Source organism: Gekko japonicus, unplaced genomic scaffold, assembly GCF_001447785.1.
Source record: "Gekko japonicus isolate JY-2015 unplaced genomic scaffold, Gekko_japonicus_V1.1 scaffold433, whole genome shotgun sequence".
NCBI lineage: Eukaryota > Metazoa > Chordata > Lepidosauria > Squamata > Gekkonidae > Gekko > Gekko japonicus.
Window position 1 is genome coordinate 470,181 of NW_015160222.1, and position 26,935 is coordinate 497,115.

At 43.0% G+C, this 26,935-nt stretch overlaps 1 protein-coding gene across 1 annotated transcript in view; it reads right to left on the reverse strand.

The window, feature by feature from the left end:
• The window catches only part of CAB39 (calcium binding protein 39), an 84,938-nt gene extending 58,721 nt beyond the window's left edge, over positions 1–26,217 (reverse strand). The window contains exon 1 of the mRNA XM_015411372.1: positions 25,976–26,217. The gene's annotated coding sequence lies outside the window, so the exon portion shown is untranslated. The remainder of the gene's footprint in view (positions 1–25,975) is intronic.
• Positions 26,218–26,935: the final 718 nt, after the last annotated feature.

Consider the following 26,935-nt stretch of genomic DNA (forward strand, 5'->3'; position numbering starts at 1 on the left):
TTCCGTAAGATCTATTGATAACAGAAAGTCTCCGGGTGACAGGTTCTCCGTGATGGACCGTAGTGTCTCCATGCGAAAATGGCGCAGCTTTATGAACTTGTTGAGAAACTTGAGATCCAGGATGGCTCTCCAATCTCTGTTTCTCTTGGGAACCAGGAACAGGATAGAATATAGGCCATGTCCGCGTTCTGATGGAGGTACCGGTGCTATGACTCGTATCTCTAGTAGATGCTGTAAGGCTCTGTTCACTAGAGATTGCTTGGTGCTTGACCTGCTGATAGGTGAGACCACAAATCTTTCTGGTGGGGTGCAATGGAATTTGATGGTGTAACCCTGGGATACAACTTCTATGGCCCAGGCATCTGCTTGGGAGTCTTCCAGGCCTGGGAAAACTCCAAAAGTCTTGCCCCCACTGGAAGAAGAGCATAGTCATGCTTGCTTGGGCTTGTTGTCCCTGTCACCTCTATCAGGTCTGTTGAAGGGTTTGTTGAATCTGGGATTGAAGGAACTCCTCTTCCCAGTAGGCTTAGACGAGCCCCAGATGTTTTTTCGCTGTTCCTGGTGAAAACATGGGAGAGCATGGCTGGTGCGAAAGGAATGACAATTCCGTCTGTCCACATTGTGTAGGTTCCGGGGCAATGCTTTTTTCTTGTCTCGCGTTTCCATGAGTATCTTGTCCAAAGCCTCTCCGAAGAGGCGATCTCCCTGGAAAGGATACGAGGTTACCATCATTATAGACTGAAAGTCCGCTTGCCATGCTCTCAGCCAGAGAAGCTTTCTGGTCACTGTTGTGGAAGCCAGCGCCCTGGACGCAAACGTTAGAATGTCCAGGGTGGCATCAGCAGTGTCAAAGTCAAAGTCAAATACATTTTATTGGCATACAATATTAGAGGGGGGAAAAAGCAATTCCCAGTATTAATACAATCCAGTAGAAATTATAAAAATAGATAATCGTGGTAAACCATTCCAAGGATATGTCAGGCCTATAACATACCTCAAGTTGTCACAAGATAGATTTGACCATACAGAAGATAGCTGAATTGTAAAATAAATTCAATTCTAAACTTTTAAACTTAAGGGCTTTTTAAAAATTATAAATTAAGAATCATTAATATGATCAGGATCATTCTTCCGTTTTATAAAACCATGAAGAAACTTAGCAGTCAGTTCAATGATCTCCGGGTCTCATGAAGCAAGGAGATAATGTACCTTGTTTCCACCCGGTTGGCCTGCTACCAACCTAAGGGGGGCGTCTATAAATTCCACATTCGTCATTTAACAATTCACAGTGTAAGAGTACGTGTTCAACCGTTTCTATTTCTCTTCTATTACATCCACAAAACCTGACTGAATAAGGAATTTTGTTATATCTCCCCTCAAGAATAGCAGAGGGGAGAACATTAAAACGGGCCAACAAATAAGCTCTACACATTTGCGGTGAAGTCAGGAAAAAAAAAATATGGTAAAACACCAGAAAGGGGATAGGCCCATCTTACTGAGGAGCACCTTCCGGAGGCAAGGGCTCTGAGCTCTTGCAGCGCATCAGCAGTGAAGAACGCTCCTTTAAGAATGCGCGTAGCACCTTCCAACAGGCCTCTGTTGTTTTCCGGTAACATCTGAATGAGCTTTCTTATCCAGACGATGGAAGCCCTGGAAGCGATTGACGCCGTAGCCGCCGCCTTGACAATCATGGCGATGGACTCATGTAATCTCTTCTGTGTGACATCAGCCTTTTTATCGATAGGATCACGTATGGAACCGTGTCCATCTACCGAGACTAGACCTGTTGACTGGATAATCGCCACGGGACCGTCCACTGGTGGAGCCTGTAACAGTTTATTGGCATAACTGGGCAAGGCATACATCTTTTTTACAAAACCTGGGAACTGCTTGTTAGCAGTTGGCTTGTCCCATGCCACCCTTAACTGACGTTCAAAATAGTCCGGAAAGGGAACGACATTTTCCACATACTTCACAGGAGGAAAGAACTCCTGGTCACCTCTAGATCTGGATTTTAGCTTAGATCTTGAAGAGGCCGAGTCCTCGGAGGGAGGAGTTTCCTGTATCTTTAAAGCCTTCATGGTTTTAGACAAGAAATAGTGGTAGTCCTCCGCTTTTAAAAAGCAGCTAGCCTGCTCAGACATCTTAAGATCCTCCACCACCTCATCTGAGAGGAATTCCCCTTCCTCTCTGTCCTCCTGCATGGACGCTGCAGAGGCCTGGAGATGGCATCCGGATTCGGCTCCGCTTCTTCAAGATGGCCGCCGAACTTTGCCCGCCTGGAATTAGCAAGCCCTGCTTCTTCTTGCAGCCAGCGGCGCTTGAGTGCATGCTGCACCGCCGGCGCCGCCTCTGCTGCGCTCGTTGGGGTGGCACCAACAAGCCCTGAAGGCAGGTAGGCCCCACTGCCGAGTTGCGCTCCACCCGCCACCGCGGTGAGCGTTGTTTCCTCGTCCCCCGATGAAAAGTCTTCTGAGTGCTCGGTATCCATCGCGCAGGCCTGACGAGCACACGGGAGGGACTTGCCTCTCGACGTCTTCTGGCTCCAAGCAGGAGCAAGAAGGGAAAAAATAGAGTAAAAAGTAGGGGAAGAGAGGCAGAGAGAAAGAGAGAGAGACTCTGAGGAATATAAGAGAGCAATATAGAGCAAAATAGAAAGAACTGAAAGAGAAAGTAGATGGACAGAATCACAGAGCTCTGTCCCTAGCTGCTACTCCCTAAGAGGCAGGAATAGAACTGAGGGGCAGGGCTATTCCCAAGGCGCCAACAGGAAGGAGAAAAAAGTATTTCCTGCCTCCCTAAAGGAATGATGGGAATAACCCATGGAGATGTTCTCCACCTCAGTGGGAGAAGTGCTTGGATTGAGGACTGAATCAAAGACATCCTCAATCACAGCTGAAGTTCTTGAATATTACATTATCCCAAGCTGAATTCATGACTGACATTCTGATATTCTCAAAGGAGCTCAAATATCTTCTTAAAACCATGGTTTACCTTAGGTGGTTCCACGAGCTTGTTCACACCCAGTGGAATGTTTGTGTTCTTACTTTCAACAGGAGATCCCAAATCCATATTATAAACTGCTTTTCAAACTCACCATCAGTTTCAAAGGCATTTTGCCATGTGATATCACAGATAGTGTATGAGAAAAGCAAGCCAGAACTCCTTTCAGCGCACTTTGGATCCTGGCTGCATTTTTCAAGGCAATGTTACTGAGGGGGTCTTAAGCCATCCTTTTTTGTTTTTAAAAAACGAATTACATCACTGCAATATACTCAGGTTTGCCAGCCATTCTAGTAGCCACAGTGGGGATTCATTCCTTCCCCCCCTCCCCGAAATGACTCAGCCAGGAACTGCAGCCAGAAAAGCTAGTGTGATTACAGCTGAGCATGTAATTAAGCCTTTACAGGATCATGGCTTTACTGCAGTACATGATAAACTGCCATGGTTATAGTAAAAGTTCATCTGACAGGTATTTTTTTTCTTCCCAAGGGGGGTGGGGGAACCAAGCAGCCCTTAAAATTTATGAAGGCTAATAAAAAACTACAAAAGGAAATGCAAATCTTGGGGATTGCTGCTGATAGGCTCATGGCTCCTACTGCATGCACAAATGTACTGTATGAGCTGACCAATTTTGCAATCCAGCTGATTTGGCATCTTTTAACATTTCTCATTTTTAAAACACCTTTATTTCCAAACAGTAAACAAAAATAACAGAAACAATTCCTACTAATACAAGTAATAAAGGTTTCCCTTGCTCAAAAGCCAGTCGAATCCAACTCTAGGGGGTGGTGCTCATCTCCGTTTCCAAGCCGAAGAGCCAGTGCTGTCTGAAGATGTTTCCGTGGCCATGTGGCCAGCATGACTAAACGCTGAGGCGCACGAAATGCTGTTACTTTCCCACCAAAGCAGTACCTATTTATCTACTTGCAATTTCTTGCTTTCGAACCGCTAGGTTGGCAGGAGCTGCGGCCAGAGACGGGAGCTCACTCTGTCATCTGGCGCTAGCATCTCAAACTGCTGAGCTACAGACCTTCTGGTCTGCAGCTCAGCATCTTAACCTCTGAGCCACCGCAGCCCCTAATACAAGTCATACTCCAACACAATTCACCTAATTAAGACTAAGATACTTTAATGGCTAGGCTAAAATGTAACACTGCTTCAGGTTACCTTGCTTTTAGTTAAGAGAATGGCATTTAGAGGAAATAAATTTACATTGCATTTAATCTAAAAGCAGAATTTTGAATATTTTATTTTAAATCTGAATATTTTAAATCTGAATCAGAGATGTTTCTTTTAATCCATGGAACAGAATAAGAGACGGTACATATAACTACTATAAAAATTAAATTTGACAGGCCAAGTAAAGAACCAACATTACACTAAAAAACCTAATAGTGAGCTGTAGACCCTTAATCAGTACAGCTATTGTGTCTCTTCCATTTGATGGCCTATATATTCTACAGTATACTTGCAATGTATCTCAATAGTTACAATAGCCTTTCTTTGTTTTGCCTCTTTCAGTACACCACCAGGCATGTGAATGAAGTTAATGCAAAGACTGCCAAATATGAGCAAACAGCTTCTTCTCATATATCCCATTGTGGGCTACTATGTCTCTTGGGCAATCAATTTCTAAATGAAACTGTACAGTAAGTACGTATTTAAATTATGGCTTATATCATCTTCTGGAACGTATCAGTAGCCTCATATTTCATAGCCTCATAGAGAAAGTAATGCATCCCAAGAGTGATATAGCTGCTGCTGCTGGGGCACCATATACATGCACAAGCACAAAGGCCATATACATCTGCACATACAAATGTGAAAGCAAAAGTGCAAGGGTGTAAGTGTGAAGGAAATGTCTAAGAATTAATCATTGTTCAGTGAAGACAAGGCTACATAGATGCTGACCACTTAAAGAAAATTACACAAAGTTCTAACTGCAGTTGAGAGGTTCAATAAAGATCAGTATTAGGTTATGCGGGCTATGAAATTTGGGTTATTAGCATTTTTGAAATGAAACAGGAGAAGCAAAATATCACTGGGCTCAACTCTACTCCTCACTGGCCAGTTGGAAGATCCTGACAGATAAGGTGCTATTGCCCAGTTGCGTGGCTTCATTGGACACTGCTTTCTGTTATCCAACTTGGCTGCTGAAAAGAACATTCCACCTGAATGGTTGAGATGAGGTTCACAAGTCCTTGATGATATCATGATCCTCACAACATTATCAGACAAGAGAAATAGTATTTTCATAATCAGAATAGCAAAAATTCTTACCAATAAATGATATGGAGACAAACAGCAACTACTCAAGGATTATACAGTACAGTTAGATTACAAAAGCTGTCATCCTTAGAGATATCCACTATGTATTTCTGATAACTGTCACACAAGGAAATGCAAATCGGTGGCAATGACACAGTCCTGACACACTAGGATTGTTAGGTGAAGGAGCACTGGTAAATGGTAGTGGCCACAGAGCCTGCAGCAACACCAGCAACTCACCCAGCCTTTATGTTAAGCAGGCAGATGGTGATATGAATACAATGTTAGCATTCAGCGCCCTGGAGAGATTGCTGGTCATGGTCATCATGTGGCCACTGTTGGCAAGGACACAGACTTACTTGCATTGTTAGAAATACATCAGATCCAAAACAAGGGGCTTTCCTGTTGAAGTTTGAAACAAACATCATGACAGACTGCATCTACTGCTCACAAACACTGCAAAACAGAATAGGATCAATGTGTTCCCACATCCTTTTTGTTTATACCACTATTATGTATGATACAATATTAGCCACATTTAACCACAGCAAGAAGAAAGCATTAAAGCTCTTTCAGATGACCAACAACTATATTCAATAAAATACCACGGCAGCTGCAGGGGAATCCCTTATGGTTACTATGTTTCGTGAAGCTATGTACTGAGATGTACTGAGATTCTAGAGAATGTCTGTTAGAAGGCAATTAGGCATCAGACAATAAAAGCTACATTCGACGTGAGAATCCTACTAACAATGGCAGCTACACAACACTTGTTTAGGATTTATCTTCAAGTTCAGCTGTGGTGTGGGATGCATCTGCAACCCACCCAGTGGGAAAGATCACCAATATACCCTCCACACCAATGGAAACTGCCTGCACAAAAGAAGTTTCTAACCTAATTAGATGTGGCTGTACCTGTCCATAAGGGACTGAAGTACTTATAAATGGGTGTTAGCTGCAGCACTGTCATGTAGGAATGCAAGTAATGCAGAAACTGATTACTAACAACATGACTGTGTTGAGTCAATTAATGACTTTACTCTCCAGTCTTGGCTATGACAACATTGATTTTACCTTAATAGAAGCTCCGTAGCCCGACATTTTACATCAAATGATAATTAAATTCAAAAGTGCTGGCAAGCATTCAGTGTGTGCAGATCTGAAGCTACGTGATTTGCTTTGAACAGGAGGGGGAATTGGGGAATACACCTTTCTCATCTACCCAAATTGTGGTTATTTCCTGTTTTTTTCCAGTGGAAAAATCTGAAGTTCATGGAAAACTTTAAAAACTTCTGTTTAAAATGTGTTCTTTTTAATGAGAAAGGTTTAAAATATTGTTTTTGCAACCCTTTACTTCCTCAGCATGCATTCCAGTAATGAATATTGAAGAATCTACAATATTCAGTTATACAATTTCTGTATCTTGCAGACATGTACAATTCTCCAATTCTTTCACTTGCTTCAGATTCATCCAGCAGTAGGTGAAAGAAACTGTTCTCTTAAGTCTACAAAAATAGAAGTAAAAATCCAGAATTAAGAGTTACTGATCTTTCAAAACATGATTTCAAGTAGATTAAACATATTTTCAAGGATATTTCATCTACTATGCTTAGGTTTCTGCAACTAAACTTTATAGTTGCCAGACACTGTTATGACAGACTCCTAATAGATTTAATATTGTCAAGTTTAAATAACTACTTAGTACTTAGATTCAGGTGGGTAGCCATGCTGGTATGGACTCAAACTTTGTTCTACTTAGTTCTTAATACTGTGATGTTCTGGAAAAGGGGGAGAAACTAATGAGGGAAAGGATTTCCAAATCTCTAAGCTAGCTCTAAAAGTCTCCAAATTGCAGCTCTGCACAAGCACAAAGGTCATCAACATGGTGCACAGAGATCACAAAAAAGTAAAAAACATTTTATCTCAATGGCTTCAAATTTCCAATAATCTACTGTATATAATAGCCAGTGTGTAAAATATGCCATCAGTTTTCTATTTAATTGCTTTTTCTTCCATCTGACGTCACAACATATTTTAGCTCATAAATTAATAGGAAATTCTGGAACAGAAACAGTGTAATACATATGAATAATAATGATCCATTAATGAGTAATAGCTTCAGTGGCTGAAACTCTCCTGAGATTCTGCAGGAATTTCAGTGTAAGGTACTTTGACTGTGACATGCATGAATTTTTTCAGCTCTGTAGTAACTGAATGGTACCCTTTGCCCCCAAAGATAAGGTCTGCTAAACTTTAAAGTTAAGGTTGAAAAATTATTTCTTTCTATTCTATTGATATTTACTCCATCAAAATTCCTCCCAACTTTCATACAATGGTGCACACATTATAATGATCTGTCAAATTCCTCAAACAACTAGTGAAAAGAAAGATCCCAACCAAAGTCACTCATTCAATTTACAACTGTAAACATAGAAATTTAAAGTATTTAAAGGTCTGAACTAAAACAAATGGTGGTTGGGGAGGTCTGGGGTAGGGAGTTTGCACATGGCTGCCTTCCTGCATCTCAGCATCTTCCAGCACTGCTCCATCTCAGACTGAGGTGGTGCAAGGGGTAGGAAGGTATGGAGGTGGGAGGAGTGCTGGAGTCAGAAAGCATGCAGGGAGATATGATGGTGCTTGCTGCATGTCTAATCTCCATCCCATCCCTCAAAATGTGGGTGGAGAGGCTCTGTTAGGTGGCTCCACTTCAACCTTGGTGTTATGCAATGCCAGATCTGAGAAAAGTAAGATCTCAACAACATCTGACCTGTTGCATGAGGAACAGGTTGACCTGGCTTACTTGACTGAAACCTGGCCAGATGACTCTGATGTGGTCACTCTGACATAGCCCAAACCTGCTGGGTGTAAAAAGCCAGAGAATATGAGAGCCACAGTGGTGCAGTGGTGAAGAGTGATGGATTAGTATCTGGGAGACCTAGGTTCGAATCCCCAATTATGCCATGGGGACTCACTGGGTGACTTTGGGCCAGTCACCCCGTCAGCCTAACCTACCTCACAGGGTTCTTGTGAGGATAAAATGGAGGAGAGGAGAATAATGTAAGCCACTTTGGTTCCCCATTAGGGAGAAGGCAGGGTATAAATGAATAAACATTTTTAAAAGCCCTTCACCAACCTCAAATGGGAGGATGGGAGTGCAGTGGGAATATGCAGTTCTCCATGAACAATCTCCATCACTAGGTATCTGGTGCAGACAGGCCAGCTTTAATTGTATGTACCTTGTGTTGACAACCAGGGACAGATTAGGGATCCTGATGTAGTGTCCACCTAATTTACCAGAGGGATCTCTGGCTGAGCTGATGGTGTCGGATTTGGTGCCGAGAACCCAGAGGATGCTTGTCCTTGGGGATTTCAACATACATGCTAAGGCTGACTTGCTTATGAGGTGGTGGTGATGGCAGTGAAGAATTTTCTCACTGGCATCATTGTGTCAGTAGACTCTTTTCCAACTCAATTGTTCAAAGTGGTTTGTGACCTGATAACACCTACATCCAATCCTGTGGACAATGAAAATTTGGCCCCTGGCTGTGATCTTTTTGTAAGGTTCTTTGCTGACAAAAGGAGCTGTGGTGGCTCAAGTGGTTAAGACATTGAACTGCATGCTGTGGAAGGTCAGTAGTTCAGCAGTTGGTGCTGCATGACGGAGTGAGCTCCTGTCTCTAGTTCCAGCTCCTGCCAACCTAGCAGTTCGAAAGCAAGAAATTGCAAGCAGATAAATAGGTACCACTTTGGTGGGAAGGTAACAGCGTTCTGTGCACCTTGGTGTTTAGTCATGCCGGCCACATGACCCCGGAAACGTCTTTGGACAGCGCTGGCTCTTCGGCTTTGAAACGGACATGAGCACCGCAACCCTAGAGTCGAATTCGACTGGCTTTCGAGCAAGGGAATCTTTACCTTTTTTTGCTGACAAAATCTCTCTCATCCATTCTGACTTGGAGGCCAACCTGAGAGCAAATCTGGTACCTCAGATGTCAGAAGCACCTGCTTGCCCTTTTGTTATGGATAGTTTCAAATTGATTCTGCCTATGGATGCTGACAGGGTCTTGGAAGTGTGAAGGCCACCACCTGTGCTCTGAATCCATGCCCATCATGGCTTTTAAAAGCTTGCTGGGAAAAGGTATTGGAGCCATTAGTGAAAATCATCAGCGCCTCCCTGATTGAGTGCACTCTCCCTAGACCTTTGAAGGAAGCAGTTATTAGACCTCTGCTCAAAAAACCTTCACTGTCTAGGGACAAAGTAGAAAATTACAGGCCAATATCCAATTTACCTTTTCTAGGGAAAGTGATAGGGTGTATGATGGCAGAGCAGCTCCAGGGTTTCCTGAATGACACATCTGCCTTTGAACCATTTCAGTTTGGTTTCCGGCCTGGGCTTGGTATCAAGACTGCTTTAGTGGCACTGGTGGATGATCTTTAAAGTTGGACAGTGGACAATCTTCCCTGTTGATACTGTTGGACCTTTCAACAGCCTTTGATACAGTTGACCACTCCATTCTTATTCACCAAACTAAATATGGAGTTGGTGATAAGGGGACAGCCCTTCCATGGTCTCTCTCTTTTCTGTCTGACTGGACACAAAGAATCTCCACCAGAGGTGCAGAATCAACCGGGTGCAATTTACCTCGTGGAGTGCCATAGGGTTCTATTCTCTGACCCATGCTCTTTATTATATATATGAGGCTGCTGAATGAGATTGTCTGGCGTTTTGGGGTTGGGTGTCAGATGACACCCAGCTCTATATTTCATTACCCAAGGTTCCAGATACACCCATCTTGGTTCTGAATCAGTGCTTTCAGGTTGTGGTCAACTGGCTATGGAAGAATAAACTGAAGCTGAATCCAGACATGACAGAGGTAAAGCTGGTTGGGAAGGCTGATATTATAGAGGGACTGGATCCAATCGTCCCAGATGGAGTAACACTGGCTTTTTCAGAGCAGGTTAAGAGCTTGTGGGTGCTCATGCACCATGCCTTGCTGTTTGAAAAGGAGGTTGGCATGGTGGTCAGGAGTGCCTTCTATCAGCTGCACCTGATTTGCCAGCTTTCTTGTTACTTAGACTCAGCTGACCTAGCCACACTGATCCATTCTTCTGTAACCTCACGGCTGGATTACAGCAATGCGCTCTACATGGGGCGATCCTTGAAGATGACTTGGAAACTACAACTGGTCCAGAATGTGGCACATTGACCGCTGTCAGGGGCTAGGTGCTGGGAACATATGTTGCCCATTTTGAAACAGCTTCATTTGCTGCCAGTCTGTTTCTGAGTTCAATTCAAGGTGCTAGTATCTTCAGAGTTCTTCGGGACCCAGGACCCACATTTTAAAATTACTGTCTCCTTCTATATCTCCCCGTGCGCCAACTATGGTAATCAAGCAGCCTTATGTTGACTGTGCCATCACTTAGGGTGGCCCACATGACATTGACCAGAGCCCAGGCCTTTTCCATCGTGGCTCCAGCTCTGTGGAATGGGCTCCCTGATCTGGTAAGAAGTGCACCCTCCTGGGTGCTGCAAGGCCTGCCTTTGTCAGAGCTTTTGAGGGAGTTTGAATAGCAAGCATCTTTTAAGTGGGGGAGGGCCTTGGGGCTTGTCACTTTCTTTATCTTTTAACTACTATTTATTGTAAACTGCCTTGAACCAAGAGGAAACACAGGATATGTTTTAATAAATACAATAAATAAGTAATAAAATAATACTTATAAAAGAAAATTAAACAGAAATACACAATAGACTAACATTTAGCCAGAAGGGCTTTGAATGTCTAAGATAAGGGGGAGCAAAAAAATCATCAACACAGAAAGTTAAGCCTGTTCTCCACCTATATAATTATTAATGGAATAGTGGCTCAAGTATTACAGGTCATAAACACAGCATGGCCTCAAAAGCTATGAATCACTTATCCAATGGTACCTGAACCCCTAACCCTTTCTGAATTCTTCTAGGGAAGCACCACAGCACACTCCGTTGATTATCCATACCACAGCCTCTCAATAGTTCTCTGAATTTCCCCCATGGAACTTTGCCCATCACTCTTTCTCCATGGGTTCTGAAGGCAAATAAAAAGTTCACCAAGCATTTGGCACTAACTAGAAAAGTGAATTTGAAGTTCTTATTCAGATTTCTATTACTGCTGTAAAGAAGGGAAAGATATCAGATTGATACATTGTAAATGCTTACAGCACTTTGCTGGGCAATTGTTTTTAAAAGGGCAGGTTATAGACTTGTGAGGCGTTTCCTTGGTGGGCCTCGTTTCCGGCCTCCGAATGGGTGAAGGAGAAAGCCCAGATGTGCTGGCTGGGTGGCTGGTTCTCTGAGCACAGAGCCCTCTAGCCCTCTTCCTCCTTGGCCTTTCATATGCTCCTTTATTTAAGGAAATATAGTCCCACCCTTTATCATGCCTGACCCAACAGGGTCTCTTCCTAGCTCTGACACTGCTCCCTTTATTCTCTTCCCCCAGCTGGGCCTCTTGCAACTCAATATGGGCCAGGCGAAGCTTCTCCCCATATTCCCTGTTTCTGATCTGACCTTGCACACCCAGCCACACCTGGTTCAGCCCCGTGACCTCCTGCTTCAACAGCCATCACCCCCAGCTGCCTTCCTACCTCGGGATAAAGTGGGCTCACTCCCACCCATTCATCCTCGCTCTCTCCTCCCTGCCCTTGCTGCCCAGCTCCCGTTGTCCTGGAACAAGTCAGGGTGGGCGAGGCAAGTGTTCCTTTGGGCTCCTGAAGTGGCACTTGTGCCTGTGGGGCCCAGCTGACCAGTGGCTCTTTCCTTGTCACTGCAAAGTGCGGTGCTGCAGCTCTCCTCCTCGGCAGCTTACTCAAGTAAGGGGGAGAGCAGGATCTGGTAGGAGAGACTGGGAGCATCGGGATGGTCTGGAGTGCCAGGTGCACTGGGGTGTCTCCAGACAAGCCTTCAGTACGTACAAAATTCTATACCAGAATCTTCTCAACTTTAGTACAACCTGCCCAAACCCTTAATAATTTACAGTTACTACTAGCCACTGGGATAAAAAGCAAGCTGCCAAATCACATGCTGTCACCTTAACGATGTGGTATCTTTTGGGAATCAGTTTCTTGACAGAGAACTGATAGGATAAGACAACAAGACAACTCTCTTTCTGATATCCTGTCTGGGCAGTAGTCCAAATGATGGGTGTATCCCCTTCTAGATGGGAGACAGAATGCTGGGTTCAAGTCAGCGTCTGACATCACCTCCTGCCCAGGTCTAGATGTTTACTACAGTCTGCTGGAGAAACAAACTTGCAAACCAGAGGAATAATCTCTTTTCTGAAACAATCAAGTTCTTCACAAGACAAGACTACTTCCTTGCCAGAAAAGGAGATCTTAAACAAATATGAGACTCACATCTCCCAAGAAACCATTTCAGTACTTCAGAATATGTGTAATAGTATAATGCTAACTACATCATATATCTCAAAACAGGCAAAATGAAACTGCTTTCATGAGGCTAAAATTGTCTTCATATACAGCCATCAATGTATATGGCACTTTACAGAGTTATTAAACTACAGCATTCACTCTAAAATTTAAGACAAGACAACAAGGAGGAGGGGAGGCTGGTGATTACAAACAAGGGAAGCAGCATGTATTTGTGCTTCCCTTTTAAAAGGTAACTTACCATCTCATTTAGTTTAAAAAAATCACAGAATAGAGAATTTGAGACACATTTATAATGTGAATGAACATTATGGACAACATTCATATGACAAACTAACTGAAGCAAAAAAATCACTTTAAACTACATGTGTGAAAGAATAAAGTACAATTTTCAAAACGTAATCTAAAATCACAACATCCTCAGGTAAAGGATTTGCAGTTCCAAAACAGAAAAAGGGGGAAAGTGTACATTTCCTGATCCCTAAAATGCCTTTTAGAAGATTCTACAAAATTTCCACACAACTAAAGCTATACTGTCTCAGGACTGGAAAAAAAAAAAACTAATGATATCTAGAAATATTTTTCCAACTTGGTACAGGACACTTGACATTCTTCTAAGTCTTATTCACAGCACAGAAAGAGAGGCAAGTTCCCCACAGACATGCCTGATGCCAAAAGATTGTGAGAAGGAAATGTAGTTTCACAACAATTTGAATTCTCCCAAGTGCTTATTATGTAACCACTACTCCCCCCCCCACACACACACAGGGGGGGGGAACCCTCAAAACTTTTGTGCTGTGAATGTGCAAGAGGAACTCACTGGGTTTACAGGGCACAGATATTTCTTTTGGGTGCTGACGGGATGCCACAAAGTCCACATTGTTTCCAATATTTGTTATATTTAAACATATAAGCCAAAATTAGACAGGTTGCTTCAAAGCACTCTAGAAATGAATTACACATAGCATCTTTCTAGTTTGGGACATGAGGGCAGAAGTTCTCAGCTTCCCTAGACATCCTGGAGCCACATGCCAAAATAGTGCTACTTTCAAAGCAAAGAACTGCACACTACCTTGCAACAATTCATCACTTTAACAACAGTGTCTTGTAATGTAGTACTTTCCTGGCTGACAAACAACTGCATTTAGGCAAAAAGGTGTCTTCTCACTGACAAAACAACTGCTAGCACTAGATGGAGCCAGCATCATACGTGCAGTCCTGTGGTAAATGAAGCACTGCTATGATGGCTGCACAGGCAGGTGTATTACCACTGCAGCCCTGCTTGCCAATCAACGTCAGACAGGCACCTCAGGTAGCCTTACTGGAGGAAAAAGTAGACAGCAGTGAGCAGGGAAGAATTGTTACACACAAAGCAGAAGATGGGCAATGGCAATCTTCAACCAAGTGATTTACAAACACTACTAATATGATGAAGCCACTTGTTTTCAGTATTGGGGGGAAAACTGCCATGCTATTTCACCAAATACAAGGGTAGATAAAAACTGACCTTTTTGCATTGCATAATTGAATAGTCTGGCTCTCAACAGAATCATATGGCACAAATAATCCATTAGCTAATTCATAACCAGTTCACATAAGAGGCAACATTCCCCATGACCAGTTTTAGGACTTGTTCCAAATAAATAAGTTCTTCCACTTGAGTAAACCTACTAATGTCACTATACTGACAGAGGGCTGAATCAGAGCCATCGTGCAAAGGAACACCACTATAAATAAGATCAAGGATTATGTTAGACATACAGACCCAAGGGAGTTTGAAAAGTGTTGAATGAATTCTGAATTTATGTTGTAAAATTTCAACATCTTCTCTCCCATCTTATTAAAACTTCAGTGGTTTATCTTTTTTACTCCCTAGGCCAGAGCAAGGATTCTCTCTCACTGGAATACACCTGACAATACTAGAATACACCTGATAAATGAGTCTTGGACTTGCCTTTTGTGATCTGCCCTGAGCCCGCTTTGGGGAGGACAGAATAAAAATCTAATAAATAAATAAATAAAACATTAGGCAGCATGAGCATGTGCGAAATGAATGAAAAATGCATTCTATATCATATACAACAAACTACAGGAGATGATATACAAGCCTTTTTTGCAACCTTGTTTTTGTCATCGTCACAGCTGACATAGTGATCCTGTAGGGTTTTCAAGGCAAAAGACTTCAAAGGTGGTTTGCCATTACCTGCCCCTGCATTACAACCCTGGTATCCCTTGGGAGGTCTCCCATCCAAATACTAGCCAGGGCTGACTATGCTTAGCTTCCAAGATCTGTCAAAATCGAAGTAGCCTGAACTATCCAAATCAGGGTTGGCTGCAACTTAACCTTTGCTAATTTTCTTTATGATGTTAAGAATGTGATAGCTTAATTATCATTAACTAAAGAACAAAATTTATCTCTAAGATAGAAAGTCTTAGTCACGTTACCTTTTCTTAAAAAAAATGAAATATAAATAGGGATAAAAAGTCAAGATAAAAGTTTCCCTTGCTTGAAAGCCAGTCGAATCCAACTCTAGGGGGCGGTGCTCATCTCTGTTTCCAAGCCGAAGAGCCAGCGTTCTCCAAAGACTTTTCCGTGGTCATGTGGCCAGCATGACTAAATGCCGAGGTGCACGGAATGCTTTTTCCTTCCCACCGGAGCAGTACCTATTTATCTACTTGCAATTTCTTGCTTTCCAACTGCTAGATTGGCAGGAGCTGGGGCCAGAGGTGGGAGCTCACTCTGTCACGCAGCACTCGGGTCTCGAACTGCTGAGCTACCGACCTTCCGGTCTGCAGCTCAACGTCTTAACCTGTGAGCCACTGCGGCTCCTATATATAGGGATACTACTCTGTAAATTGTGACTAAGAACAGATATAATGGTAAATTTTTCTTTAAATTCACATTTCTTTCAATTCTAAGGAATTAAAATCCTTCAAGTAAAAAACCCCAAACGCTTTCCCCCCAGGATGTGTACAGAGATATAAATGTAACAATTTCTGAGTTCTACAACAGAGTACATTCACATAATATGTATTTTTGTGTTCAAGATTAACTTCCAATGAAAACAACCTTGTTTGGAAACAGGAAACTAAGTGACAGTATGTACCTCCTTTACATACTAAAATATATATTCTGTCTACTACAGCTTGTAACCAAGTCTTAAAACTGAGAAATACCACATAAATATTCCCTTATTTTAGCCTACTTGTAATATTACATATTTATAGCTAAAACCATGCAATATATCAGCAAGCACATTCAGTTGTCTCAGTTTTTAAAGCTGAAGTATGGTGGGTAAAACTGGACATGAGAGAAAGCTACATCTTGGTGGCCCCAAAATAGATTACACATTTCTGAGGAACGTCTATAATTATTTCTGCGTGAACGTTGTGGCTGTTTCCCTTTTGGCTCAGTTCTGAACCTGTTCATTTATATAACATTAGGGGATAGATTTAGACCAGTAACATAAATCAAGTTTTAAATCACCAAGTGGGAAACCTCAATTTAAAAATACAAACCTTGATCCAGTTTTACATTTATATTCCAGTTATAATAAAGAACATTGATTGTACAAACTACATAGAATCTCCACACTTTAGTTACTACAAAGCAGTTAACTAACTGCACACCATACACATACATTTGCACACTATTTCATTAACCAGACATTTTCGTATACCAAAAAATATTACACACTATGAGGGCTTCAATATTGCATCTGATCTGTGTACTGTATGCACTTCTGCATGGTCCTCTGGTGAAGAAACCAGAAGCAAGTCACTTCTCTTGGCCCACTTTTGAATGAATTCCCCTATCCTTGACTATGGTTAAGAGTTACACTGCAAATGTTTTCATGACAATCAGATTCCCTCTTAGAAGAAGAAGAAGAAGAAGAAGAGATTGGATTTATACCCCGCCCTTCAGTACCCAAAGGTGTCTCAGAGCGGCATACAAACTCCTTCCCCTTCCCCTCCCCACAACAGACACCCTGTGAGGTAGGTGGGGCTGAGAAAACTCTGACAGAAACTGCTCTTTTTCAAGGACAGCTCTTATCAGAACTATGGCTTGCCCAAGGTCATCCAAGGAGGTGCAAGTGGAGGAGTGACGACTCAAACCTGGTTCTCCCAGATTAGAGTCCACACACTTAACCACTACACCAAACTGGCTCTAACCAAAGTTTGCTTACTAGCTTTAACTATCGCTTTCAAACCTTAGTTAGCATTGGCCACAGGCAAGGGGAATTTATTGTGGAGTAGACAGGACCTATTCTCAACAGCTGTAGTTCAGAGGTCCAACACAATGTAGCATCCTGCTGTAACAGACGCCATCACACGTGACTCAACTCATAAGCCCCTATAAACATTACTGAAATATGAATTTCATGAGTCTAAGGCCTACAGCAGAGTAAAAGCAGCGTTATTCAGCACCTGGTTACCTGGCAAACTTGGTTAACTGGCAGGCCAGCTGCCACTGCCTACTCCCAAGAAGTCCCAGCCATAGGAAACTCCCATGCATGCTGCTGTTGAGCAGGCAGTGCTATGGCCAAGAGCCTACCAGGACCTGTTGCCTGCTCCTCAGTTTTGGAAGGGCTAGCAGTGGTCCTAGTCACAGAACATGAGAAAGTCATGTTGGATCAGTCCAATGGCCCATCCAGTAAAACAGACTGTGTCACACAGTGACCAAAACCCAGGTGCCATAAGGAGGTCCCACCAGCGGGGCCAGAACTCCAGAAGCCCTCCCACTGTTGCCCCCCAACGCACCAAGAATACAGAGCATCACTGCCCCAGACACAGTGATCAATCTATGACCCCTGTCATATGGACCTCTGCTCCATATGTTTATCCAATCCAGCTCAGTTAAAGTTCATAACAGAACCCTATGTAAGTCAAGCAGGAACCACTTAGTATCTCATTTTAACAAGTTACAAGCATATCAGAGTAATGTGTTCACTCTAGTTGAAATATGAGTTGCCCTGAATCTCATCTTGCTGAAGCCATACTTAGTCTGAAGGCAGATGACTGATCTGCACAGCGTGTTTTGCTAGTGCACTGGCAATGGCCCACTCTTATTCCAACAAGACAGAAGAAGACCTCTAGACTAGAAAAACCAGTCAAAGTTGGACTACCACTTCTCGTACAGTTTGCTTCTGAATAAACAGTTTGCTTCTGAATAAACATGTTCAGGATTAAAATTCTAGGGGAAAATTGTCCATTACCCCTGAAGTTCGTATTTTCCCTCCCACATTCCACTGTGATTGAGATGCTAACCTATTTTTTACTCTAAGAAAATGAATTTCCATTAATCCAATTACAAATGCTGCATATATATGGCATGAATTTACCCACATCCATTTCAATTCTGGTACAACAACAGGATTATATAAAGTAAAACACACCAAGTTATAAATCTAATTAGAGAGGAACTTTTCAAAACAGTTTTGTTCAAGGAGTACATGCCCCAAGGAATTCAGAGGTAATTTTAAACTTTGCATGCACATCTGTGTTTTACAGTTATAAACTAGAGAGCAATAATGGTATGCCACACCTTGCATCAGCCAGCTTCATACAATACGAGTTTGAAAGCTAAAATTATAATGCTTAAGTTCCTCCCCTGTAAAAAACACAAAAACAAAAAAACCCCACATAACTTGATTAAGGCTGCTTTAAAATAAAAATCTAAGTTTGGTTAGGAAACAAGGAAGTGAATGATTTCCACTGGTACATCTGTTTGTAGCCTTGAAAGAGTGCAACAATCACCACATTCTATTTAAAGCATTTATTTATAGGTGCAGCAAATGATGCTTATTTCTAAGAAGCAACAACTTACTATTCCAGCTAAAGTGAAATATAATAGGCAGATTCATTGCCACTCCTAATGTGTAATTTTCACTTATTCTGGATCAGTGGAATGCTGTAGACATAGTTTATCTTGATTTCAGTAAGGCTTTTGATAAGGTTCCACATAATATTCTTGTTGATAAATTGGTAAAATGTGGTTTGGGTCCTATCACCATTAGGTGGATCTGTAACTGCATGTCAGATTGCACCCAAAGAGTGCTTGTTAATGGTCCCTCATCCTCTTGGAGAGGAGTGACAAGTGGAGTGCCTCAAGGATCTGTCTTGAGACCGGTTTTGTTCAACATCTTTACCAATGATTAGGATGAAGGAATAGAGCGAATGCTTATTAAATTTGCAGATGATACTAAATTGGGAGGGGTAGCAAATACAGCAGAAGACAGAGTCAGGATACAGGATGATCTTGACAGGCTGGAAAACTGGGCTAAAACAAATAAAATGAACTTCAATCAGGATAAATGTAAAGTTCTGCATTTAGTTAGGAAAAACCAAATGCATAATTATAGGATGGGGGAGACTTGTCTTGGCAGTTGTTGTTCAGTCGCACAGTCGAGTCCAACTCTTCGCGACCCCATGGACCACATCACGCCAGGCCCTCCTGTCTTCCATCGTGCTCTGGAGTTTGTTTAATTTCATGTTCATTGCATCAGTAACACTGTCCAACCGTCTCATCCTTTGCCATCCCCTTCTTCTTTTACCTTCAATCTTTCCCAGCATCAGGGTCTTCTCCAGTGAGAGCTCCCTTCTTATTTGGTGGCCAAAGTATTTGAGCTTCAGCTTCAGTATCTGGCCTTCCAGGGAACAGTCAAGAGTTGATTTCTTTCAGGATTGTCTGATTCAATCTCCTTGCAGACCAAGGGAGTCTCAAGAGTCTTCTCCAGCACCGTATTTCAGAAGCATCTATTTTTTGGTGCTCAGCCTTCCTTATAGTCCAACTCTCGCAGCCATACATGACTACTGGGAATACCATTGCTTTGACCATATGGACTTTTGTTGGAGGGTTATGTCTCTACTTTTTATTATGCTGTCTAGGTTTGCCATCACTTTTCTCCCAAGGAGCAAGCGTCTTTTAATTTCATGGCTGCAGTCACCGTCTGCAGTGATCTTCGATCCCAGGACTGTGAAGTCTGTCACTGCTTCCATGACTTCCCCTTCTGTTTGCCAAAGAGTGATTTTGATGTTGCGTTTCAAGCCAACTTTTATGCTCTCCTCTTTCACCCTAAGGAAAAGACTCTTGAGGTCCTCTTCACTTTCTGCCATTAGAGTGGTATCGTCTGCATATCTGAGGTTGCTGATGTTTTTCCCAGCAGTCTTAATTCCGGCTTGTGATTCATCCAGGCCGGCATTTCGCATGATGTACTCTGCATATAAATTAAATAAGCAAGGTGACAATCAATGTTCCCTCTAAGCACTGGAGTCTTGTGAGCAAAAATTCTGCTTTGTGAGCTACTGACATTAAAGTTGTGAGCAAGCAATTTGGCTACTGCATAAATCAGTTTGCTCTGGAGGCATCCTTCCTGAGCTAAGACAAAAATGTGTGAGCCGGAGGCTAAAAAACTTTGAGCTAGCTCACACTAACTCAGCTTAGAAGGAACACTGGTGACAATATACATCCCTGACATACTCCTTTTCCTATGCTAAACCAATCAGTTGTTCCATGTCCAGTTCTAACTGTCGCTTCTTGAGCCTTATACAGGTTTCTCAAGAGACATGTGAGGTGGTCTGGTACTCCTATCTCTTTAAGGACTTGCCATAGTTTGTTGGGATCCACACAGTCAAAGGCTTTAGCATAGTCAATGAAGCAGAAGTTTTTCTGGTACTCCCTTGCTTTCTCCATAATCCAGTGAACATTGACAACTTGATCTCTAGTTCCTCTACCTCTTCGAAACCCAGCTTGTACTTCTGGCAGTTCTCTATCCACGTACTGCTGAAGCCTAGATTGTAGGATCTTGAGCATGACCTTGCTAGCATGTGAAATGAATGCAACTGTGTGATAGTTTGAACATTTCTTGGCATTGCCCTTCTTTGGGACTGGAATGTAAACTGACCTTTTCCGATGCTGTGGCCACTGTTGGTTTTCCAAATTTGCTGGCATACTGAGTGCAGTGCAGAGTCTTAGCAGTAGTATGTGCAAAAAGAATCTAGGGGTCTTAGTGGACCATACACTGAACACGAGTCAGCAGTGTGATGCCACGGCTAAAAAGGCAAATGTGATTTTGGGCTGTATCAACAGAAGTATAGTGTCCAGATCACACATAGATCCAGATGGTATCACTTTACTCTGCTCTGGTTAGACCACACTTGGGAGTATTGTGTTCAGTTTTGGGCACCACAATTTAAGAAGTATATAGAAGCTAGAATGAGTCCAGAGGAGGGCAACAAAGATGGTGAGGGGTCTGGAGACCAAGTCCTATGAGGAAAGGTTGGAGAAGCTGGGTATGTTTAGCCTGGAGAGGAGATGACTGAGAGGTGATATGATAACCATCTTCAAGTATTTGAAGGGCTGCCATATAGAGGAAGGTGCAGAGTTGTTTTCTGTTGCCCCAGAAGGTTGGATCAGAACCAATGGGTTGAAATTAAATCAAATGAGTTTTTAGATAAACATAAGGAAGAACTTCCTGACAGCTAAAGCAGTTCCTCAGTGGAACAGGCTTCCTTGGGAGGTGGTGGGCTCTCCTTCTTTGGAGGTTATTAAACAGAGGCTAGATGACCATCTGAGAGCAATGCTGATTCTGTGAATGTAGGCAGATCATGAGAGGGAGAACAGGAAGGGTTGCATCAGTGCTTAGTTCTTGTGGCCCTTCTTACACACTCAGGGAAATGCTGATCGCCACTTTAGAGTCAGGAAGCAAATTTTCTCCAGGCCAGTTTAGCCAGGGATCCTGAAGGGGGGTTTTTTTGCCACCTTTTGAGCATGGAACAGGGGTCACGGGTGGTGGTGGGGGAGGTATTTGTGAATTTCCTGCATCGTACAGAAAAAAAACCCAGTACACATGTTATGAACATTTCAGAACAGCTACCTTCTAGAAAAAACACAGAAGGATAACCATGATAGCTGTTGTTGAAAAATCAAATACTACTGTGAGACCTCAAAGACTTACAATGGATTTGTTGCAGCATCAACTTTGGTGAACTATTGCTTTCTTCAAAGTAGGCTCTTGTCCATGAACGCTTATGCCACAGTAAATTTGCCTTCAAGGACAGTTTGTTGGTTTTTAGGATAAAGTCAGGTTTACACTTTTAGTCATACTTGTGTGTCACTACTAGACTTTTTATGATGAAAAATGTCATTTACCATCCTATTCTAAAAAATCCAAATGTAATTAACAATCTTACAAAGGTCTCCACTATAGCATACACACCCACATAGCCTCAGAGAAATCAATGAATTCTAGTTTCATTGTGACTTGAAATCAGAGCCTGATTAGTCATGGATCCTCTGCCTTCTGGCAAGTTTACAAAGCTCTAAACTATACAGAACTGAACCTTATGTATAAGCAATGATAAATGAATGTCATTTAAATTTTTCTGAAGACCATAGCTTATTCATGATCCAAACAGTTTGAAAAACTATGAGGACAACGACCAGCATTACACAGTATATCGAAAGGGTAAACAATAGGTTGATTAGCCCAAGCTTAATGAAGCTACAATAAAAATGTCAACCATTTCAAATGATAAAAAGAAGCCCTTCCCTACCAAAACAAGCATGTTATATTAGGAATTTAGACATTTCAGGGAGGTGAGGCATTCTTGACATAACTCTACAGAAGCAGGCGTAGCCCTGCATCTGTGAGTGATAGTGATAAAATTTACAAAAGAAACCACACAACATGGAAATTGCCAATAGACTCGGGTTGAACTCCAACACACACTTCCATTCAAGTTGATTTTCAACATACACTTTGTAGCTGCACAATGAATGTTTACAGAAACAGCAAAAATAATGGCCAGAATCCAAAGTTAGCTATTTATTCCCCTTCTGAAAAGCTACCATCACAGGTCAGGGGACCTGTGTAGCAGCATTCTATGTGGTGCTAGAAGGTGAGCACACCAGCTTTTCTATGTATCAATCAGTGTTGTTAACCATGTTTTTAAAAACAGAATATCCAGCATATTGACAAGCAAGGAGACAATTAGGTACAGTCTTAAATGAAACATTTTTTCTAACAATATACTTGGCCTTTAAGTTTTAAGAAACTCACATGCTTGTCAATAATACAAGCCCTTTTCAGACATTGCCATTTCATATGAATAGGGCAGTATGTGGGTTTTCCATGCACATACAGTTTTGGTATACACAAACAAAAAACTCTACATGGAAAATTTGTGTGCGTGAAGTGGCAACTGCAGGTTGATGAGGAACACTCCAGGTAGAGCACACTCCTACTGATGGGTTCCCAGGACACCTGGTTGTAAAATATGAAAGGCATTGAGGTCTTTCAAGACAGTGCGATCTGCGTCATAGTTAAATACAAAGCTACTTCTATTATTACTGAACAAATGTTCAGAAAATTGTCATCTGAGTAGCAAGTGGCCAGTCTGGTGTAGTGGTTAAGTGCGCGGACTCTAATCTGGAAGAACCGGGTTTGATTCCCCACTCCTCCACTTGCACCTGGCTGGATGACCTTGGGCAAGCCGTAGTTCTGATAAGAGCTGTTCTGGAAAAAAGAGCACTTTCTGTCAAGAGCTCTCTCAGCTCCACCTACCTCACAGGGTGTCTGTTGTGGGGAGGGGAAGGGAAAGGAGTTTGTAAGCCACTCTGAGACACCTTTGGGTAGTGAAGGGCGGGGTATAAATCCAATCTCTTCTTCTTCTTCTATTCACTCTCCAATAAACAAACATTTAACTGAAAATAAGAGACTATTTCATATAGCAGTAGCGCAATGTGATTTCGTCAGCCTTTTCAGGTGAAAGAATTGTTAATATAGCAGGTCTGAATAGCTATGCTGTAACATCCAACTACAGAAATCCCTCTGAAGATTTAGGATGACCATCTGTGAATGTAGCACCCTGTTTGTGGGACCAGCCCACCGAGTCTCTGCATTTTTATGTACTCCCAAAGTCTTAGTAATGTATATTTTCTCCATAATGAGTGACATCTTCCCTAATCAATTATGCAGAATGTAATTTCTAACTACAGACAAATTTTCACCCAATGTCTTCTGTTATGTTAAAAACAGTAATTTAAAATCATTATTGTATATGCTGACAGTTTATTTTCTTCCATTAAAACTGCCTATATCATTTCATTTTAAAGAATTAAAACTAAAGTTTGAATCACCAAACTGGGAGAGCTTACACCAGGATGATTCCATCATCAAATCAGCTTAATACTACAAATGTAAAACAGTCTAAATGTTTTTGTAAGAAATCAAAGTAGGAACTGTTTCTGTTACACCCACAATACTTATGCTATAATGTTTCAGGAAAAAGTTACTTGCAACTCTTCCTTCAACCCGAGACCCTTATTATCAGCCTATTCCATCACAAGATGCAGTGATTTGCCTGAGGAACATTTCACCAAAATCATCAGCTAATATCAACCTAACTCCTGGGTCTAAATGCCACATGCATCTTCTTCTCATGGTCTAGACCTTTAAATACACCAATACTCTTAGTGTCATCCTAAACAGAAAAGAGTCCAGTAGCACCTTAGACTAACAAAATTTGTGGTAGGGTATGAGCTTTAGTGAATCACTGCTCACTTCTTCAAATATCTGAAGTGAGCAATGACTCACAAAAGCTCATAACCTACCACAGATTTTGTTAGTCTTTAAGGTGCTACTGGACTCTCACAACTGCTACAGACAGACTAACAAGGCTACCCATCTTGATCTATCCTAAATACAGCCAGCCCATTCTAAATCCATTGAAGTCAATAGGTTTAGAATGATGTAACTCTGCTTTGGATGGCACTATTAAAGACTGATCCTAAGCATCAGAAGTAAGCCACACTGAATTCAATGGAGCGTACTTCTGAGCACAGGACAGGCAGCATGATACATTTGAAAAATTTTGCTTGGGGAGACCAACCACAGCCACATGTGATCTAACTGGTAAGCCACAAAAAGAATCAACTGATGTTGTTTTGAACCTCAGTCTAGAACAGTTTTATGCCCTTGCTAAATTCAACATACGTAATGCATTCCAGAACACAATTATATAGAACTAAATCAATTTAATCTGAGTACTTTAGCCCAGATTATAAACCTATCAACCTAATCCCTGTCCCTTTTATAGCAAATGTATGTATTTTCTTCTTAGAGATGCATGCCAAGTTTGTGTTCACCAGCTACATTTCATTCCCGGAGCAAACCATGTGTATTCACTGTTCAGTAATACATGTGTAGGAATTCTACACAAAAAACATAAATTTTGCATAAAACAAACATAACTTTTTATCCTTCTCATTATAAAAAGTGCAATTTCCATACATTCAAATATAGCCCAATGTATATATATATCACTATGAACATACTGTTTTTAGAAAGTGACTAGTATCAATTTGATCAAGTTCCATAGAGGGATGTCCTAGAAATGGAACAAGCACTTTATACAAGGGACCCTGCAAATCATTCCCAACCTCGCTATTATTTACTATCTCAATACTCAGTCCTTCATAAAAATACGCACAGATTTAAACGTCTGCTCGGAAGCCCAAGATTCAGCCATGCAGTTACGCTAACCCAAACTGGGCCTCCCTTGGGTACAGCGCAGTTTTGCAAGAGAAAAGCAAATAACGCTTTTATTTCAGCAGTGGCTTCATTCACTCGGCGAACCCCACGGTGCTTGTGCGCGGTTAAAAAGGTCACCATTAAAGACAAGAAGCATTTCCTGATCTAAAAAGATCCTTCCCCTTCCTAAATACTGATAGGCAGCTATGGGATCAATCCGGTCCTTAAACAAGAAAGTTTGCTGGAGCCCACACTGGAAGACAATGCCTGACGCCAGCCAGCGAGCTCAAAGCAGAGACAAAAAGGAGCGGTTGAGGCTGGCGCACACGGACTCACCCCCCTCGGGCTCCACATTAGTTAATCCAGAATTAACTGCCCGCTCCTCGTTCCATGACCACTGTCATTACTGGATTAGAAGTCCCCGTTTCACCCCGGAGCCTGGATGGCACAGGAGAGGCGTGTCGAAGGGACCAGCTCCCGCCCTCGTCCCCCAAATCCACCGACCCAGCCGGAGGGGTGACTAATCCGTTTCACGGCATCCCGGGGACACACCCTGAGGGGGCCAAGCGCCCTTCCCTTCCCTTCCCCAGCCACGCTCACCCACCACCCCCTCGGCCCAGAGAAAGGCAGGGCTCCTCCCGCCAGGCCTGGGCAAGACCAGAGCCGGAGGAGGAATGCCTTCCAGAGGCCTCCCCACGCCGGGCCCGGTGATGGTGGCGAGCTCCAGCCCGCAAGGCCTCAGGTGTCGGTACCTTCGCTCCGTTGAGGGGAGACGGCGAGGCCGGCCGGGCGGGCAGCGGCGTCTGGCTCTCCGTCGGGGCCTGGCCCGGCGCTGCTCTCCCCCTGGCTCCGCTTGGCGCTGCCTGCGGCTCGCTTCGGCCTGGCTGGCCCCTCCCCCGCCCCGCGGTCCTGGCTGCGCAGCGGCCCCTTCGCTTCCTTTCCCTTCGCTTCTCTTCCCTTCCCAGCCCGGCGGCGGATACTAGCGACCGACGAGCGGCGGCAGACGGGGAGGAAGAGGCGGGAACTCGCGCCCGACGTGGTTGCGGGCTCTCTGCTGCCCCCCGCGGCATGGCGGGATCTGCTCGATCGCCGCGTCTCTGGCCTCGGACGCCGCCCTTCTCGGCGTGCTGCGTCTGGCTCTCCTGGGGACCCAGGGCAGCTCCCCCGGTAACGGTAGAGAAAGGAAGTGGTGCCTCTGAGCACGGGCAGAGGCTGTTGGGGCGTTCCTTTACCGGCCATCGAGCAAGATGGGAAAAACTAGACTAAGAGCGGGCAACTCAGACAGTTACCGTGGCCAAAGTTCCTTTCTTCTATGAAGTGTCAGCGGCTTAACCATTCCTCAGTATCCTCAGTCTCGTAACACAGAAAGTCTTAGAGTAGCATACATGTTGGAGAAGGGCTGGATAAAAACAAAATAGCATAGATTTTGCGATCTGTAAGTGTTATAGCGAGCTGTGAGTTCCGGGAAGTTTGATCCTCTGCAGAAGACGTACAATGCTCAGTGGGTCTTACTCCCAGGTAAGCAAAGATAGGGTTGCAGAATAGATCTCTAATCTTGTTGAGAGGAGGGCGTATAGCTCAGTGGCAGAGCCAGTTTGGTGTAGTGGTTAAGTGCGCGGGCTCTAATCTGGGAGAACCGGGTTTGATTCCCCACTCCACTTGCACCTGCTGATGTGACCTTGGGTCAGTCACAAGCTCTGGCACAGCTGTCC